The following is a 20,862-nucleotide window of genomic DNA, read 5'->3' as shown; positions in this document are numbered from 1 at the left end:
GATTTCGCTGTCCGTCGCACCGAGTGAAGCACCGAGCGAAGCACCGAGCGAAGCACCGAGCGAAGCACCGAGCGAAGCACCGTCGGGATGAACGCAGTCCATTTCTTTTCACACACACGCACACGCATTTCACCCGTCCGAGCGACGTACCGCCGCAATCGGGTCAGTCCATGGTCCTACGAAGCTTTTCACACACACACGCATTGCACCAGCAGCAGCAGCAACAACAACAACAACAACTATGTTAATAAAAACAGTAGTTTTTATTGCGAATCCGCGGAGGATTTCGCTGTCCGTCGCACCGAGCGCTGCACCGAGCGCAGCAACGCGCGCAGCACGGAGCGCAGCACCGTTGCGATTAACACAGTCCATTGTCCTTTTTTTTCACACACACGCACACGCACATTTCACCATTAGGAAGCACAGTTGTTTTAAAGAAAAGTATTTTTTTTAGTCCAATCCGCGGAGGATTTCACTGCCCGACGAATAATCCTGCGCGCAGGCTAGCTGTCGCGTCGCACACTTTTGCTCGACATGAGCTCTTGCTGCTTCTGGTAGAACGACGAAATGAGCCGGCGCCATTTTGAAAATGACCCCCCCTGCTCAACACAACTTGTATCACACCACTTTTACGCACACTAATAAATTCGCACTACCGTGACGCGCGGACCAACCGTTCCATCAGGCTGCTAGTCGAAGACTGTGCCGAGCGCGGGACATTCGGCTTCTAATATAATCTTGTATCCGAACGAATGTGGCGAGAGTATTTTCTCTCCGAACTACTACTTCTACTATCCGAGCGAGCGTTGCCATCTCTGTTCTTCCTCGCTACGCATACAATCGCGTGATGGAAATTTCCCAAAGCTGGCCAATTGTATGACGCCAAATATTTATGCATATTTTGCAACTAAACTACCAGAGGTTTAATGCTTTTGCGTGTGATGTACGCACCATACGAACAGGGAAAGGAAGCTAGGTAGCAATTTTGCAAAAAAAAATTAAGTAGGCTCGTGTGCATGTACAGTGCACGAAAACGTAGGTTTTATGCTAAATTTGCTGTTAGCCCTTGAAAAAAGGAACATATTTCGCAAGTTTTTGAAAACCGTAGGTGCAAAAATTTCATCACATTTTTGACGCTGCCTAAAACGAGCCGGCGACACACGGACGAAGCGTGTGCTCCTTTGTGTGTGCTGTCAGCGACCGACGTTGCTGCGAATTTCATCCCGTGCTCCGTCTCGCTCGCACTCGTTGCCACGAAGCCATCCTCTTTTTCGGTGGTTTTTTCCAAATAACGGTACCGATCCCGGTAGCCATTGCATTTGCCGATAAGTTCTGGCTCGAGTGGGATAGCAAACGCGCACACTACTACGTGCGAGAAAGAGAAGACAAACACGAAGCTCGATTTGGAAACGCGTGGCAAAATTGTTGGTGGCATCATGCACGTACCAGGGGACAGTAAGAGGCGAACCCCCCCTCCCTTTCGAAAAAGTGTTGGTGGTGGAATTATATGTAGCAAGCAGGCAAAAAGGTGTGTGCAAAAATTTCCGCACATTTTTGACGCTGCCTAAAACGAGCCGGCGACACACGGACGAAGCGTGTGCTTCTTTGTGTGTGCTGTCAGCGACCGACGTTGCTGCGAATTTCATCCCGTGCCTCGTCTCGCTCGCACTCGTTGCCACGAAGCCATCCTCGTTTTCGGTGGTTTTTTCCAAATAACGGTACCGATCCCGTTAGCCATTGCATTTGCCGATAAGTTCTGGCTCGAGTGGGATAGCAAACGCGCACACTACTACGTGCGAGAAAGAGAAGAAAAACACGACGCTCGATTTGGAAGCGCGTGGCAAAATTGTTGGTGGCATCATGCACGTACCAGGGGACAGTAAGAGGCGAACCCCCCCTCCCCCTTTCGCAAAAGTGTTGGTGGTGGAATTATATGGTGCAAGCAGGCAAAAAGGTGTGTGCAAAAATTTCCGCACATTTTTGTCGCTGCTTTGCGTCCTCCTATCGATGTCCGAAATTGGTACGAATTTCATCCCACGCTCCGTCTCGTTCGGTGGCATGAGAGCATCCTCTTTCTCACGAGGGCACGAGGGCATATTTAATCCACTTTATATTTTACGCCAAAATTTATTCCTGCACTTCAGTAACGTTTGCTGCTATTTTTCGGATGCAGTAAGTTCAGCCAGACGCCCAAGCACGTCAAATATGTAATGTTAGTCTTCAAAAAGACTGGTACTATGGAATGAATCATTGGAATCATTAGAAAAGAATTGTGATGGAAAGAATTTTCACGCAAATGTGTGGTCCTGATAAGGACCGTTTTGTTGAGATGAGTGCAAAATGTGCGTTGGCTGGCGAGTTGAACCTCCGAACCCGTACAAGGAGCGACCCTGACGCTTCAGCGCGTACACTGCATCCATCGCGCGGTGACGGTTTTCGCTTGGCCTGTTCGGTATAGGTGATGGCGGGCATCGCGGATAACATTCTCCAGGAACACTTTCAGCACGCCACGCGTTTCTTCGTAGAGCGATGCATCGGGCTCAACGCAGTTCGCTTCTCCATCGACCAACGTAAAGCAACGAATCCCCAAACCATGCGTAGAAATGAATCATGCAATACACTTACCTTCGTTGGTACGACCAGAGCCGCTTCACGCACTGCTGTCGCTGCTTCGACGATGAACCGCTGGCGGCCGCAGATTGAAGTGTCGACCGTGCGCCCACGATGCGCAATTGCGGTTCACTTAGCACAGAGTCCCATCCATTTCACTACACGTTGTTTTTTAACGCACACATATGAACGCTTTACTTTTCCGACCTTTACACCGAGCGAAGCACCGAGCGAAGCACCGAGCGAAGCACCGAGCGCAGCACCGAGCGAAGCACCGAGCGAAGCACCGTCGGGATGAACGCAGTCCATTTCTTTTCACACACACGCACACGCATTTCACCCGTCCGAGCGACGTACCGCCGCAATCGGGTCAGTCCATGGTCCTACGAAGCTTTTCACACACACACGCATTGCACCAGCAGCAGCAGCAACAACAACAACAACAACTATGTTAATAAAAACAGTAGTTTTTAGTGCGAATCCGCGGAGGATTTCGCTGTCCGTCGCACCGAGTGAAGCACCGAGCGAAGCACCGAGCGCAGCAACGCGCGCAGCACCGAGCGAAGCACCGTCGCGATGAACGCAGTCCATTTCATTTCACACACACGCACACGCATTTCACCCGTCCGAGCGACGTACCGCCGCAATCGGGCCAGTCCATAGTCCTACGAAGCACTTTCACACACACGCTTTGCACCAGCAGCAGCAGCAACAACAACAACAACAACTATGTTAATAAAAACAGTAATTTTAAGTGCGAATCCGCGGAGGATTTCGCTGTCCGTCGCACCGAGCGCTGCACCGAGCGAAGCACCGTCGCGATGAACGCAGTCCATTTCTTTTCACACACACGCACACGCATTTCACCCGTCCGAGCGACGTACCGCCGCAATCGGGTCAGTCCATGGTCCTACGAAGCTTTTCACACACACACGCATTGCACCAGCAGCAGCAGCAACAACAACAACAACAACTATGTTAATAAAAACAGTAGTTTTTATTGCGAATCCGCGGAGGATTTCGCTGTCCGTCGCACCGAGCGCTGCACCGAGCGCAGCAACGCGCGCAGCACGGAGCGCAGCACCGTTGCGATTAACACAGTCCATTGTCCTTTTTTTTCACACACACGCACACGCACATTTCACCATTAGGAAGCACAGTTGTTTTAAAGAAAAGTATTTTTTTTAGTCCAATCCGCGGAGGATTTCACTGCCCGACGAATAATCCTGCGCGCAGGCTAGCTGTCGCGTCGCACACTTTTGCTCGACATGAGCTCTTGCTGCTTCTGGTTGAACGACGAAATGAGCCGGCGCCATTTTGAAAATGACCCCCCCTGCTCAACACAACTTGTATCACACCACTTTTACGCACACTAATAAATTCGCACTACCGTGACGCGCGGACCAACCGTTCCATCAGGCTGCTAGTCGAAGACTGTGCCGAGCGCGGGACATTCGGCTTCTAATATAATCTTGTATCCGAACGAATGTGGCGAGAGTATTTTCTCTCCGAACTACTACTACTACTATCCGAGCGAGCGTTGCCATCTCTGTTCTTCCTCGCTACGCATACAATCGCGTGATGGAAATTTCCCAAAGCTGGCCAATTGTATGACGCCAAATATTTATGCATATTTTGCAACTAAACTACCAGAGGTTTAATGCTTTTGCGTGTGATGTACGCACCATACGAACAGGGAAAGGAAGCTAGGTAGCAATTTTGCAAAAAAAAATTAAGTAGGCTCGCGTGCATGTACAGTGCACGAAAACGTAGGTTTTATGCTAAATTTGCTGTTAGCCCTTGAAAAAAGGAACATATTTCGCAAGTTTTTGAAAACCGTAGGTGCAAAAATTTCATCACATTTTTGACGCTGCCTAAAACGAGCCGGCGACACACGGACGAAGCGTGTGCTCCTTTGTGTGTGCTGTCAGCGACCGACGTTGCTGCGAATTTCATCCCGTGCTCCGTCTCGCTCGCACTCGTTGCCACGAAGCCATCCTCGTTTTCGGTGGTTTTTTCCAAATAACGGTACCGATCCCGGTAGCCATTGCATTTGCCGATAAGTTCTGGCTCGAGTGGGATAGCAAACGCGCACACTACTACGTGCGAGAAAGAGAAGACAAACACGAAGCTCGATTTGGAAACGCGTGGCAAAATTGTTGGTGGCATCATGCACGTACCAGGGGACAGTAAGAGGCGAACCCCCCCTCCCCCTTTCGCAAAAGTGTTGGTGGTGGAATTATATGGTGCAAGCAGGCAAAAAGGTGTGTGCAAAAATTTCCGCACATTTTTGACGCTGCCTAAAACGAGCCGGCGACACACGGACGAAGCGTGTGCTTCTTTGTGTGTGCTGTCAGCGACCGACGTTGCTGCGAATTTCATCCCGTGCCTCGTCTCACTCGCACTCGTTGCCACGAAGCCATCCTCGTTTTCGGTGGTTTTTTCCAAATAACGGTACCGATCCCGGTAGCCATTGCATTTGCCGATAAGTTCTGGCTCGAGTGGGATAGCAAACGCGCACACTACTCCGTGCGAGAAAGAGAAGAAAAACACGACGCTCGATTTGGAAGCGCGTGGCAAAATTGTTGGTGGCATCATGCACGTACCAGGGGACAGTAAGAGGCGAACCCCCCCTCCCCCTTTCGCAAAAGTGTTGGTGGTGGAATTATATGGTGCAAGCAGGCAAAAAGGTGTGTGCAAAAATTTCCGCACATTTTTGTCGCTGCTTTGCGTCCTCCTATCGATGTCCGAAATTGGTACGAATTTCATCCCACGCTCCGTCTCGTTCGGTGGCATGAGAGCATCCTCTTTCTCACGAGGGCACGAGGGCATATTTAATCCACTTTATATTTTACGCCAAAATTTATTCCTGCACTTCAGTAACGTTTGCTGCTATTTTTCGGATGCAGTAAGTTCAGCCAGACGCCCAAGCACGTCAAATATGTAATGTTAGTCTTCAAAAAGACTGGTACTATGGAATGAATCATTGGAATCATTAGAAAAGAATTGTGATGGAAAGAATTTTCACGCAAATGTGTGGTCCTGATAAGGACCGTTTTGTTGAGATGAGTGCAAAATGTGCGTTGGCTGGCGAGTTGAACCTCCGAACCCGTACAAGGAGCGACCCTGACGCTTCAGCGCGTACACTGCATCCATCGCGCGGTGACGGTTTTCGCTTGGCCTGTTCGGTATAGGTGATGGCGGGCATCGCGGATAACATTCTCCAGGAACACTTTCAGCACGCCACGCGTTTCTTCGTAGAGCGATGCATCGGGCTCAACGCAGTTCGCTTCTCCATCGACCAACGTAAAGCAACGAATCCCCAAACCATGCGTAGAAATGAATCATGCAATACACTTACCTTCGTTGGTACGACCAGAGCCGCTTCACGCACTGCTGTCGCTGCTTCGACGATGAACCGCTGGCGGCCGCAGATTGAAGTGTCGACCGTGCGCCCACGATGCGCAATTGCGGTTCACTTAGCACAGAGTCCCATCCATTTCACTACACGTTGTTTTTTAACGCACACATATGAACGCTTTACTTTTCCGACCTTTACACCGAGCGAAGCACCGAGCGAAGCACCGAGCGAAGCACCGAGCGAAGCACCGAGCGAAGCACCGAGCGAAGCACCGTCGGGATGAACGCAGTCCATTTCTTTTCACACACACGCACACGCATTTCACCCGTCCGAGCGACGTACCGCCGCAATCGGGTCAGTCCATGGTCCTACGAAGCTTTTCACACACACACGCATTGCACCAGCAGCAGCAGCAACAACAACAACAACAACTATGTTAATAAAAACAGTAATTTTAAGTGCGAATCCGCGGAGGATTTCGCTGTCCGTCGCACCGAGCGCTGCACCGAGCGCAGCACCGTCGCGATGAACGCAGTCCATTTCTTTTCACACACACGCACACGCATTTCACCCGTCCGAGCGACGTACCGCCGCAATCGGGTCAGTCCATGGTCCTACGAAGCTTTTCACACACACACGCATTGCACCAGCAGCAGCAGCAACAACAACAACAACAACTATGTTAATAAAAACAGTAGTTTTTAGTGCGAATCCGCGGAGGATTTCGCTGTCCGTCGCACCGAGCGAAGCACCGAGCGAAGCACCGAGCGAAGCACCGAGCGAAGCACCGAGCGAAGCACCGTCGGGATGAACGCAGTCCATTTCTTTTCACACACACGCACGCGCATTTCACCCGTCCGAGCGACGTACCGCCGCAATCGGGTCAGTCCATGGTCCTACGAAGCTTTTCACACACACACGCATTGCACCAGCAGCAGCAGCAACAACAACAACAACAACTATGTTAATAAAAACAGTAGTTTTTATTGCGAATCCGCGGAGGATTTCGCTGTCCGTCGCACCGAGCGCTGCACCGAGCGCAGCAACGCGCGCAGCACGGAGCGCAGCACCGTTGCGATTAACACAGTCCATTGTCCTTTTTTTTCACACACACGCACACGCACATTTCACCATTAGGAAGCACAGTTGTTTTAAAGAAAAGTATTTTTTTTAGTCCAATCCGCGGAGGATTTCACTGCCCGACGAATAATCCTGCGCGCAGGCTAGCTGTCGCGTCGCACACTTTTGCTCGACATGAGCTCTTGCTGCTTCTGGTTGAACGACGAAATGAGCCGGCGCCATTTTGAAAATGACCCCCCCTGCTCAACACAACTTGTATCACACCACTTTTACGCACACTAATAAATTCGCACTACCGTGACGCGCGGACCAACCGTTCCATCAGGCTGCTAGTCGAAGACTGTGCCGAGCGCGGGACATTCGGCTTCTAATATAATCTTGTATCCGAACGAATGTGGCGAGAGTATTTTCTCTCCGAACTACTACTACTACTATCCGAGCGAGCGTTGCCATCTCTGTTCTTCCTCGCTACGCATACAATCGCGTGATGGAAATTTCCCAAAGCTGGCCAATTGTATGACGCCAAATATTTATGCATATTTTGCAACTAAACTACCAGAGGTTTAATGCTTTTGCGTGTGATGTACGCACCATACGAACAGGGAAAGGAAGCTAGGTAGCAATTTTGCAAAAAAAAATTAAGTAGGCTCGCGTGCATGTACAGTGCACGAAAACGTAGGTTTTATGCTAAATTTGCTGTTAGCCCTTGAAAAAAGGAACATATTTCGCAAGTTTTTGAAAACCGTAGGTGCAAAAATTTCATCACATTTTTGACGCTGCCTAAAACGAGCCGGCGACACACGGACGAAGCGTGTGCTCCTTTGTGTGTGCTGTCAGCGACCGACGTTGCTGCGAATTTCATCCCGTGCTCCGTCTCGCTCGCACTCGTTGCCACGAAGCCATCCTCGTTTTCGGTGGTTTTTTCCAAATAACGGTACCGATCCCGGTAGCCATTGCATTTGCCGATAAGTTCTGGCTCGAGTGGGATAGCAAACGCGCACACTACTACGTGCGAGAAAGAGAAGACAAACACGAAGCTCGATTTGGAAACGCGTGGCAAAATTGTTGGTGGCATCATGCACGTACCAGGGGACAGTAAGAGGCGAACCCCCCCTCCCTTTCGAAAAAGTGTTGGTGGTGGAATTATATGTAGCAAGCAGGCAAAAAGGTGTGTGCAAAAATTTCCGCACATTTTTGACGCTGCCTAAAACGAGCCGGCGACACACGGACGAAGCGTGTGCTTCTTTGTGTGTGCTGTCAGCGACCGACGTTGCTGCGAATTTCATCCCGTGCCTCGTCTCGCTCGCACTCGTTGCCACGAAGCCATCCTCGTTTTCGGTGGTTTTTTCCAAATAACGGTACCGATCCCGTTAGCCATTGCATTTGCCGATAAGTTCTGGCTCGAGTGGGATAGCAAACGCGCACACTACTACGTGCGAGAAAGAGAAGAAAAACACGACGCTCGATTTGGAAGCGCGTGGCAAAATTGTTGGTGGCATCATGCACGTACCAGGGGACAGTAAGAGGCGAACCCCCCCTCCCCCTTTCGCAAAAGTGTTGGTGGTGGAATTATATGGTGCAAGCAGGCAAAAAGGTGTGTGCAAAAATTTCCGCACATTTTTGTCGCTGCTTTGCGTCCTCCTATCGATGTCCGAAATTGGTACGAATTTCATCCCACGCTCCGTCTCGTTCGGTGGCATGAGAGCATCCTCTTTCTCACGAGGGCACGAGGGCATATTTAATCCACTTTATATTTTACGCCAAAATTTATTCCTGCACTTCAGTAACGTTTGCTGCTATTTTTCGGATGCAGTAAGTTCAGCCAGACGCCCAAGCACGTCAAATATGTAATGTTAGTCTTCAAAAAGACTGGTACTATGGAATGAATCATTGGAATCATTAGAAAAGAATTGTGATGGAAAGAATTTTCACGCAAATGTGTGGTCCTGATAAGGACCGTTTTGTTGAGATGAGTGCAAAATGTGCGTTGGCTGGCGAGTTGAACCTCCGAACCCGTACAAGGAGCGACCCTGACGCTTCAGCGCGTACACTGCATCCATCGCGCGGTGACGGTTTTCGCTTGGCCTGTTCGGTATAGGTGATGGCGGGCATCGCGGATAACATTCTCCAGGAACACTTTCAGCACGCCACGCGTTTCTTCGTAGAGCGATGCATCGGGCTCAACGCAGTTCGCTTCTCCATCGACCAACGTAAAGCAACGAATCCCCAAACCATGCGTAGAAATGAATCATGCAATACACTTACCTTCGTTGGTACGACCAGAGCCGCTTCACGCACTGCTGTCGCTGCTTCGACGATGAACCGCTGGCGGCCGCAGATTGAAGTGTCGACCGTGCGCCCACGATGCGCAATTGCGGTTCACTTAGCACAGAGTCCCATCCATTTCACTACACGTTGTTTTTTAACGCACACATATGAACGCTTTACTTTTCCGACCTTTACACCGAGCGAAGCACCGAGCGAAGCACCGAGCGAAGCACCGAGCGAAGCACCGAGCGAAGCACCGAGCGAAGCACCGTCGGGATGAACGCAGTCCATTTCTTTTCACACACACGCACACGCATTTCACCCGTCCGAGCGACGTACCGCCGCAATCGGGTCAGTCCATGGTCCTACGAAGCTTTTCACACACACACGCATTGCACCAGCAGCAGCAGCAACAACAACAACAACAACTATGTTAATAAAAACAGTAGTTTTTAGTGCGAATCCGCGGAGGATTTCGCTGTCCGTCGCACCGAGTGAAGCACCGAGCGAAGCACCGAGCGCAGCAACGCGCGCAGCACCGAGCGCAGCACCGTCGCGATGAACGCAGTCCATTTCATTTCACACACACGCACACGCATTTCACCCGTCCGAGCGACGTACCGCCGCAATCGGGCCAGTCCATAGTCCTACGAAGCACTTTCACACACACGCTTTGCACCAGCAGCAGCAGCAACAACAACAACAACAACTATGTTAATAAAAACAGTAATTTTAAGTGCGAATCCGCGGAGGATTTCGCTGTCCGTCGCACCGAGCGCTGCACCGAGCGCAGCACCGTCGCGATGAACGCAGTCCATTTCTTTTCACACACACGCACACGCATTTCACCCGTCCGAGCGACGTACCGCCGCAATCGGGTCAGTCCATGGTCCTACGAAGCTTTTCACACACACACGCATTGCACCAGCAGCAGCAGCAACAACAACAACAACAACTATGTTAATAAAAACAGTAGTTTTTATTGCGAATCCGCGGAGGATTTCGCTGTCCGTCGCACCGAGCGCTGCACCGAGCGCAGCAACGCGCGCAGCACGGAGCGCAGCACCGTTGCGATTAACACAGTCCATTGTCCTTTTTTTTCACACACACGCACACGCACATTTCACCATTAGGAAGCACAGTTGTTTTAAAGAAAAGTATTTTTTTTAGTCCAATCCGCGGAGGATTTCACTGCCCGACGAATAATCCTGCGCGCAGGCTAGCTGTCGCGTCGCACACTTTTGCTCGACATGAGCTCTTGCTGCTTCTGGTTGAACGACGAAATGAGCCGGCGCCATTTTGAAAATGACCCCCCCTGCTCAACACAACTTGTATCACACCACTTTTACGCACACTAATAAATTCGCACTACCGTGACGCGCGGACCAACCGTTCCATCAGGCTGCTAGTCGAAGACTGTGCCGAGCGCGGGACATTCGGCTTCTAATATAATCTTGTATCCGAACGAATGTGGCGAGAGTATTTTCTCTCCGAACTACTACTACTACTATCCGAGCGAGCGTTGCCATCTCTGTTCTTCCTCGCTACGCATACAATCGCGTGATGGAAATTTCCCAAAGCTGGCCAATTGTATGACGCCAAATATTTATGCATATTTTGCAACTAAACTACCAGAGGTTTAATGCTTTTGCGTGTGATGTACGCACCATACGAACAGGGAAAGGAAGCTAGGTAGCAATTTTGCAAAAAAAAATTAAGTAGGCTCGCGTGCATGTACAGTGCACGAAAACGTAGGTTTTATGCTAAATTTGCTGTTAGCCCTTGAAAAAAGGAACATATTTCGCAAGTTTTTGAAAACCGTAGGTGCAAAAATTTCATCACATTTTTGACGCTGCCTAAAACGAGCCGGCGACACACGGACGAAGCGTGTGCTCCTTTGTGTGTGCTGTCAGCGACCGACGTTGCTGCGAATTTCATCCCGTGCTCCGTCTCGCTCGCACTCGTTGCCACGAAGCCATCCTCGTTTTCGGTGGTTTTTTCCAAATAACGGTACCGATCCCGGTAGCCATTGCATTTGCCGATAAGTTCTGGCTCGAGTGGGATAGCAAACGCGCACACTACTACGTGCGAGAAAGAGAAGACAAACACGAAGCTCGATTTGGAAACGCGTGGCAAAATTGTTGGTGGCATCATGCACGTACCAGGGGACAGTAAGAGGCGAACCCCCCCTCCCTTTCGAAAAAGTGTTGGTGGTGGAATTATATGGTGCAAGCAGGCAAAAAGGTGTGTGCAAAAATTTCCGCACATTTTTGACGCTGCCTAAAACGAGCCGGCGACACACGGACGAAGCGTGTGCTTCTTTGTGTGTGCTGTCAGCGACCGACGTTGCTGCGAATTTCATCCCGTGCCTCGTCTCGCTCGCACTCGTTGCCACGAAGCCATCCTCGTTTTCGGTGGTTTTTTCCAAATAACGGTACCGATCCCGTTAGCCATTGCATTTGCCGATAAGTTCTGGCTCGAGTGGGATAGCAAACGCGCACACTACTACGTGCGAGAAAGAGAAGAAAAACACGACGCTCGATTTGGAAGCGCGTGGCAAAATTGTTGGTGGCATCATGCACGTACCAGGGGACAGTAAGAGGCGAACCCCCCCTCCCCCTTTCGCAAAAGTGTTGGTGGTGGAATTATATGGTGCAAGCAGGCAAAAAGGTGTGTGCAAAAATTTCCGCACATTTTTGTCGCTGCTTTGCGTCCTCCTATCGATGTCCGAAATTGGTACGAATTTCATCCCACGCTCCGTCTCGTTCGGTGGCATGAGAGCATCCTCTTTCTCACGAGGGCACGAGGGCATATTTAATCCACTTTATATTTTACGCCAAAATTTATTCCTGCACTTCAGTAACGTTTGCTGCTATTTTTCGGATGCAGTAAGTTCAGCCAGACGCCCAAGCACGTCAAATATGTAATGTTAGTCTTCAAAAAGACTGGTACTATGGAATGAATCATTGGAATCATTAGAAAAGAATTGTGATGGAAAGAATTTTCACGCAAATGTGTGGTCCTGATAAGGACCGTTTTGTTGAGATGAGTGCAAAATGTGCGTTGGCTGGCGAGTTGAACCTCCGAACCCGTACAAGGAGCGACCCTGACGCTTCAGCGCGTACACTGCATCCATCGCGCGGTGACGGTTTTCGCTTGGCCTGTTCGGTATAGGTGATGGCGGGCATCGCGGATAACATTCTCCAGGAACACTTTCAGCACGCCACGCGTTTCTTCGTAGAGCGATGCATCGGGCTCAACGCAGTTCGCTTCTCCATCGACCAACGTAAAGCAACGAATCCCCAAACCATGCGTAGAAATGAATCATGCAATACACTTACCTTCGTTGGTACGACCAGAGCCGCTTCACGCACTGCTGTCGCTGCTTCGACGATGAACCGCTGGCGGCCGCAGATTGAAGTGTCGACCGTGCGCCCACGATGCGCAATTGCGGTTCACTTAGCACAGAGTCCCATCCATTTCACTACACGTTGTTTTTTAACGCACACATATGAACGCTTTACTTTTCCGACCTTTACACCGAGCGAAGCACCGAGCGAAGCACCGAGCGAAGCACCGAGCGAAGCACCGAGCGAAGCACCGTCGGGATGAACGCAGTCCATTTCTTTTCACACACACGCACACGCATTTCACCCGTCCGAGCGACGTACCGCCGCAATCGGGTCAGTCCATGGTCCTACGAAGCTTTTCACACACACACGCATTGCACCAGCAGCAGCAGCAACAACAACAACAACAACTATGTTAATAAAAACAGTAATTTTAAGTGCGAATCCGCGGAGGATTTCGCTGTCCGTCGCACCGAGCGCTGCACCGAGCGCAGCACCGTCGCGATGAACGCAGTCCATTTCTTTTCACACACACGCACACGCATTTCACCCGTCCGAGCGACGTACCGCCGCAATCGGGCCAGTCCGTGGTCCTACGAAGCTTTTCACACACACACGCATTGCACCAGCAGCAGCAGCAACAACAACAACAACAACTATGTTAATAAAAACAGTAGTTTTTAGTGCGAATCCGCGGAGGATTTCGCTGTCCGACGCACCGAGCGATGCACCGAGCGAAGCAACGCGCGCAGCACCGTTGCGATGAACGCAGTCCATTGTCCTTTTTTTTCACACACACGCACACGCACATTTCACCATTAGGAAGCACAGTTGTTTTAAAGAAAAGTATTTTTTTTAGTCCAATCCGCGGAGGATTTCACTGCCCGACGAATAATCCTGCGCGCAGGCTAGCTGTCGCGTCGCACACTTTTGCTCGACATGAGCTCTTGCTGCTTCTGGTAGAACGACGAAATGAGCCGGCGCCATTTTGAAAATGACCCCCCTGCTCAACACCACTTGTATCACACCACTTTTACGCACACTAATAAATTCGCACTACCGTGACGCGCGGACCAACCGTTCCATCAGGCTGCTAGTCGAAGACTGTGCCGAGCGCGGGAGATTCGGCTTCTAATATAATCTTGTATCCGAACGAATGTGGCGAGAGTATTTTCTCTCCGAACTACTACTTCTACTATCCGAGCGAGCGTTGCCATCTCTGTTCTTCCTCGCTACGCATACAATCGCGTGATGGAAATTTCCCAAAGCTGGCCAATTGTATGACGCCAAATATTTATGCATATTTTGCAACTAAACTACCAGAGGTTTAATGCTTTTGCGTGTGATGTACGCACCATACGAACAGGGAAAGGAAGTTAGGTAGCAAATTTGCAAAAATTTAAGTATGTTCGTGTGCATGTACAGTGCACGAAAACGTAGGTTTTATGCTATATTCCCTGTGAGCCCTTGAAAAAAGGAACATATTTCGCAAGTTTTTGAAAACCGTAGGTGCAAAAATTTCATCACATTTTTGACGCTGCCTAAAACGAGCCGGCGACACACGGACGAAGCGTGTGCTCCTTTGTGTGTGCTGTCAGCGACCGACGTTGCTGCGAATTTCATCCCGTGCTCCGTCTCGCTCGCACTCGTTGCCACCAAGCCATCCTCTTTTTCGGTGGTTTTTTCCAAATAACGGTACCGATCCCGTTAGCCATTGCATTTGCCGATAAGTTCTGGCTCGAGTGGGATAGCAAACGCGCACACTACTACGTGCGAGAAAGAGAAGAAAAACACGACGCTCGATTTGGAAACGCGTGGCAAAATTGTTGGTGGCATCATGCACGTACCAGGGGACAGTAAGAGGCGAACCCCCCCTCCCCCTTTCGCAAAAGTGTTGGTGGTGGAATTATATGGTGCAAGCAGGCAAAAAGGTGTGTGCAAAAATTTCCGCACATTTTTGTCGCTGCTTTGCGTCCTCCTATCGATGTTCGAAATTGGTACGAATTTCATCCCACGCTCCGTCTCGTTCGGTGGCATGAGAGCATCCTCTTTCTCACGAGGGCACGAGGGCATATTTAATCCACTTTATATTTTACGCCAAAATTTATTCCTGCACTGCAGTAACGTTTGCTGCTATTTTTCGGATGCAGTAAGTTCAGCCAGACGCCCAAGCGCGTCAAATATGTAATGTTAGTCTTCAAAAAGACTGGTACTATGGAATGAATCATTGGAATCATTAGAAAAGAATTGTGATGGAAAGAATTTTCACGCAAATGTGTGGTCCTGATAAGGACCGTTTTGTTGAGATGAGTGCAAAATGTGCGTTGGCTGGCGAGTCGAACCTCCGAACCCGTACAAGGAGCGACCCTGACGCTTCAGCGCGTACACTGCATCCATCGCGCGGTGACGGTTTTCGCTTGGCCTGTTCGGTATAGGTGATGGCGGGCATCGCGGATAACATTCTCCAGGAACACTTTCAGCACGCCACGCGTTTCTTCGCAGAGCGATGCATCGGGCTCAACGCAGTTCGCTTCTCCATCGACCAACGTAAAGCAACGAATCCCCAAACCATGCGTAGAAATGAATCATGCAATACACTTACCTTCGTTGGTACGACCAGAGCCGCTTCGCGCACTGCTGTCGCTGCTTCGACGATGAACCGCTGACGGCCGCAGATTGAAGTGTCGACCGTGCGCCCACGATGCGCAATTGCGGTTCACTTAGCACAGAGTCCCATCCATTTCACTACACGTTGTTCTTTAACGCACACATATGAACGCTTTACTTTTCCGAACTTTACTTTTCTGACCTTTGCAACCGAGCCAAGCACCGAGCGCAGCACCGTCGCGATTAACGCAGTCCATTGTCCTTTTTCTTCACACACGCACACACTTTTCACCCGTCCGAGCGACGTACCATCGCAATCGGGTTAGTCCATAGTCCCACGAAGCTTTTCACACACACGCGCATTGCACCAGCAGCAGCAGCAACAACAACAACAACAACTATGTTTATAAAAAGAGTAGTTTTTAGTGCGAATCCGCGGAGGATTTCGCTGTCCGTCGCACCGAGCGAAGCACCGAGCGCAGCACCGTCGCGATGAACGCAGTCCATTTCATTTCACACACACGCACACGCATTTCACCCGTCCGAGCGACGTACCGCCGCAATCGGGCCAGTCCATAGTCCTACGAAGCTTTTCACACACACGCATTGCACCAGCAGCAGCAGCAACAACAACAACAACAACTATGTTAATAAAAACAGTAGTTTTTAGTGCGAATCCGCGGAGGATTTCGCTGTCCGTCGCACCGAGCGAAGCACCGAGCGCAGCACCGTCGCGATGAACGCAGTCCATTTCATTTCACACACACGCACACGCATTTCACCCGTCCGAGCGACGTACCGCCGCAATCGGGCCAGTCCATAGTCCTACGAAGCTTTTCACACACACGCATTGCACCAGCAGCAGCAGCAACAACAACAACAACAACTATGTTAATAAAAACAGTAGTTTTTATTGCGAATCCGCGGAGGATTTCGCTGTCCGTCGCACCGAGCGCTGCACCGAGCGCAGCAACGCGCGCAGCACGGAGCGCAGCACCGTTGCGATTAACACAGTCCATTGTCCTTTTTTTTCACACACACGCACACGCACATTTCACCATTAGGAAGCACAGTTGTTTTAAAGAAAAGTATTTTTTTTAGTCCAATCCGCGGAGGATTTCACTGCCCGACGAATAATCCTGCGCGCAGGCTAGCTGTCGCGTCGCACACTTTTGCTCGACATGAGCTCTTGCTGCTTCTGGTTGAACGACGAAATGAGCCGGCGCCATTTTGAAAATGACCCCCCCTGCTCAACACAACTTGTATCACACCACTTTTACGCACACTAATAAATTCGCACTACCGTGACGCGCGGACCAACCGTTCCATCAGGCTGCTAGTCGAAGACTGTGCCGAGCGCGGGACATTCGGCTTCTAATATAATCTTGTATCCGAACGAATGTGGCGAGAGTATTTTCTCTCCGAACTACTACTACTACTATCCGAGCGAGCGTTGCCATCTCTGTTCTTCCTCGCTACGCATACAATCGCGTGATGGAAATTTCCCAAAGCTGGCCAATTGTATGACGCCAAATATTTATGCATATTTTGCAACTAAACTACCAGAGGTTTAATGCTTTTGCGTGTGATGTACGCACCATACGAACAGGGAAAGGAAGCTAGGTAGCAATTTTGCAAAAAAAAATTAAGTAGGCTCGCGTGCATGTACAGTGCACGAAAACGTAGGTTTTATGCTAAATTTGCTGTTAGCCCTTGAAAAAAGGAACATATTTCGCAAGTTTTTGAAAACCGTAGGTGCAAAAATTTCATCACATTTTTGACGCTGCCTAAAACGAGCCGGCGACACACGGACGAAGCGTGTGCTCCTTTGTGTGTGCTGTCAGCGACCGACGTTGCTGCGAATTTCATCCCGTGCTCCGTCTCGCTCGCACTCGTTGCCACGAAGCCATCCTCGTTTTCGGTGGTTTTTTCCAAATAACGGTACCGATCCCGGTAGCCATTGCATTTGCCGATAAGTTCTGGCTCGAGTGGGATAGCAAACGCGCACACTACTACGTGCGAGAAAGAGAAGAAAAACACGACGCTCGATTTGGAAACGCGTGGCAAAATTGTTGGTGGCATCATGCACGTACCAGGGGACAGTAAGAGGCGAACCCCCCCTCCCTTTCGAAAAAGTGTTGGTGGTGGAATTATATGTAGCAAGTAGGCAAAAAGGTGTGTGCAAAAATTTCCGCACATTTTTGACGCTGCCTAAAACGAGCCGGCGACACACGGACGAAGCGTGTGCTTCTTTGTGTGTGCTGTCAGCGACCGACGTTGCTGCGAATTTCATCCCGTGCCTCGTCTCGCTCGCACTCGTTGCCACGAAGCCATCCTCGTTTTCGGTGGTTTTTTCCAAATAACGGTACCGATCCCGTTAGCCATTGCATTTTCCGATAAGTTCTGGCTCGAGTGGGATAGCAAACGCGCACACTACTACGTGCGAGAAAGAGAAGACAAACACGACGCTCGATTTGGAAACGCGTGGCAAAATTGTTGGTGGCATCATGCACGTACCAGGGGACAGTAAGAGGCGAACCCCCCCTCCCTTTCGAAAAAGTGTTGGTGGTGGAATTATATGGTGCAAGCAGGCAAAAAGGTGTGTGCAAAAATTTCCGCACATTTTTGTCGCTGCTTTGCGTCCTCCTATCGATGTTCGAAATTGGTACGAATTTCATCCCACGCTCCGTCTCGTTCGGTGGCATGAGAGCATCCTCTTTCTCACGAGGGCACGAGGGCATATTTAATCCACTTTATATTTTACGCCAAAATTTATTCCTGCACTGCAGTAACGTTTGCTGCTATTTTTCGGATGCAGTAAGTTCAGCAAGACGCCCAAGCACGTCAAATATGTAATGTTAGTCTTCAAAAAGACTGGTACTATGGAATGAATCATTGGAATCATTAGAAAAGAATTGTGATGGAAAGAATTTTCACGCAAATGTGTGGTCCTGATAAGGACCGTTTTGTTGAGATGAGTGCAAAATGTGCGTTGGCTGGCGAGTTGAACCTCCGAACCCGTGCAAGGAGCGACCCTGACGCTTCAGCGCGTACACTGCATCCATCGCGCGGTGACGGTTTTCGCTTGGCCTGTTCGGTATAGGTGATGGCGGGCATCGCGGATAACATTCTCCAGGAACACTTTCAGCACGCCACGCGTTTCTTCGTAGAGCGATGCATCGGGCTCAACGCAGTTCGCTTCTCCATCGACCAACGTAAAGCAACGAATCCCCAAACCATGCGTAGAAATGAATCATGCAATACACTTACCTTCGTTGGTACGACCAGAGCCGCTTCACGCACTGCTGTCGCTGCTTCGACGATGAACCGCTGGCGGCCGCAGATTGAAGTGTCGACCGTGCGCCCACGATGCGCAATTGCGGTTCACTTAGCACAGAGTCCCATCCATTTCACTACACGTTGTTTTTTAACGCACACATATGAACGCTTTACTTTTCCGACCTTTACACCGAGCGAAGCACCGAGCGAAGCACCGAGCGAAGCACCGAGCGAAGCACCGAGCGAAGCACCGAGCGAAGCACCGTCGGGATGAACGCAGTCCATTTCTTTTCACACACACGCACACGCATTTCACCCGTCCGAGCGACGTACCGCCGCAATCGGGTCAGTCCATGGTCCTACGAAGCTTTTCACACACACACGCATTGCACCAGCAGCAGCAGCAACAACAACAACAACAACTATGTTAATAAAAACAGTAATTTTAAGTGCGAATCCGCGGAGGATTTCGCTGTCCGTCGCACCGAGCGCTGCACCGAGCGCAGCACCGTCGCGATGAACGCAGTCCATTTCTTTTCACACACACGCACACGCATTTCACCCGTCCGAGCGACGTACCGCCGCAATCGGGTCAGTCCATGGTCCTACGAAGCTTTTCACACACACACGCATTGCACCAGCAGCAGCAGCAACAACAACAACAACAACTATGTTAATAAAAACAGTAGTTTTTATTGCGAATCCGCGGAGGATTTCGCTGTCCGTCGCACCGAGCGCTGCACCGAGCGCAGCAACGCGCGCAGCACGGAGCGCAGCACCGTTGCGATTAACACAGTCCATTGTCCTTTTTTTTCACACACACGCACACGCACATTTCACCATTAGGAAGCACAGTTGTTTTAAAGAAAAGTATTTTTTTTAGTCCAATCCGCGGAGGATTTCACTGCCCGACGAATAATCCTGCGCGCAGGCTAGCTGTCGCGTCGCACACTTTTGCTCGACATGAGCTCTTGCTGCTTCTGGTTGAACGACGAAATGAGCCGGCGCCATTTTGAAAATGACCCCCCCTGCTCAACACAACTTGTATCACACCACTTTTACGCACACTAATAAATTCGCACTACCGTGACGCGCGGACCAACCGTTCCATCAGGCTGCTAGTCGAAGACTGTGCCGAGCGCGGGACATTCGGCTTCTAATATAATCTTGTATCCGAACGAATGTGGCGAGAGTATTTTCTCTCCGAACTACTACTACTACTATCCGAGCGAGCGTTGCCATCTCTGTTCTTCCTCGCTACGCATACAATCGCGTGATGGAAATTTCCCAAAGCTGGCCAATTGTATGACGCCAAATATTTATGCATATTTTGCAACTAAACTACCAGAGGTTTAATGCTTTTGCGTGTGATGTACGCACCATACGAACAGGGAAAGGAAGCTAGGTAGCAATTTTGCAAAAAAAAATTAAGTAGGCTCGCGTGCATGTACAGTGCACGAAAACGTAGGTTTTATGCTAAATTTGCTGTTAGCCCTTGAAAAAAGGAACATATTTCGCAAGTTTTTGAAAACCGTAGGTGCAAAAATTTCATCACATTTTTGACGCTGCCTAAAACGAGCCGGCGACACACGGACGAAGCGTGTGCTCCTTTGTGTGTGCTGTCAGCGACCGACGTTGCTGCGAATTTCATCCCGTGCTCCGTCTCGCTCGCACTCGTTGCCACGAAGCCATCCTCGTTTTCGGTGGTTTTTTCCAAATAACGGTACCGATCCCGGTAGCCATTGCATTTGCCGATAAGTTCTGGCTCGAGTGGGATAGCAAACGCGCACACTACTACGTGCGAGAAAGAGAAGAAAAACACGACGCTCGATTTGGAAACGCGTGGCAAAATTGTTGGTGGCATCATGCACGTACCAGGGGACAGTAAGAGGCGAACCCCCCCTCCCTTTCGAAAAAGTGTTGGTGGTGGAATTATATGTAGCAAGTAGGCAAAAAGGTGTGTGCAAAAATTTCCGCACATTTTTGACGCTGCCTAAAACGAGCCGGCGACACACGGACGAAGCGTGTGCTTCTTTGTGTGTGCTGTCAGCGACCGACGTTGCTGCGAATTTCATCCCGTGCCTCGTCTCGCTCGCACTCGTTGCCACGAAGCCATCCTCGTTTTCGGTGGTTTTTTCCAAATAACGGTACCGATCCCGTTAGCCATTGCATTTTCCGATAAGTTCTGGCTCGAGTGGGATAGCAAACGCGCACACTACTACGTGCGAGAAAGAGAAGACAAACACGACGCTCGATTTGGAAACGCGTGGCAAAATTGTTGGTGGCATCATGCACGTACCAGGGGAC

The sequence above is a fragment of the Anopheles marshallii genome, chromosome 2, assembly GCF_943734725.1.
Source record: "Anopheles marshallii chromosome 2, idAnoMarsDA_429_01, whole genome shotgun sequence".
In the NCBI taxonomy this organism is placed as follows: domain Eukaryota; kingdom Metazoa; phylum Arthropoda; class Insecta; order Diptera; family Culicidae; genus Anopheles; species Anopheles marshallii.
Note: the sequence above shows the minus strand (reverse complement) of the source record.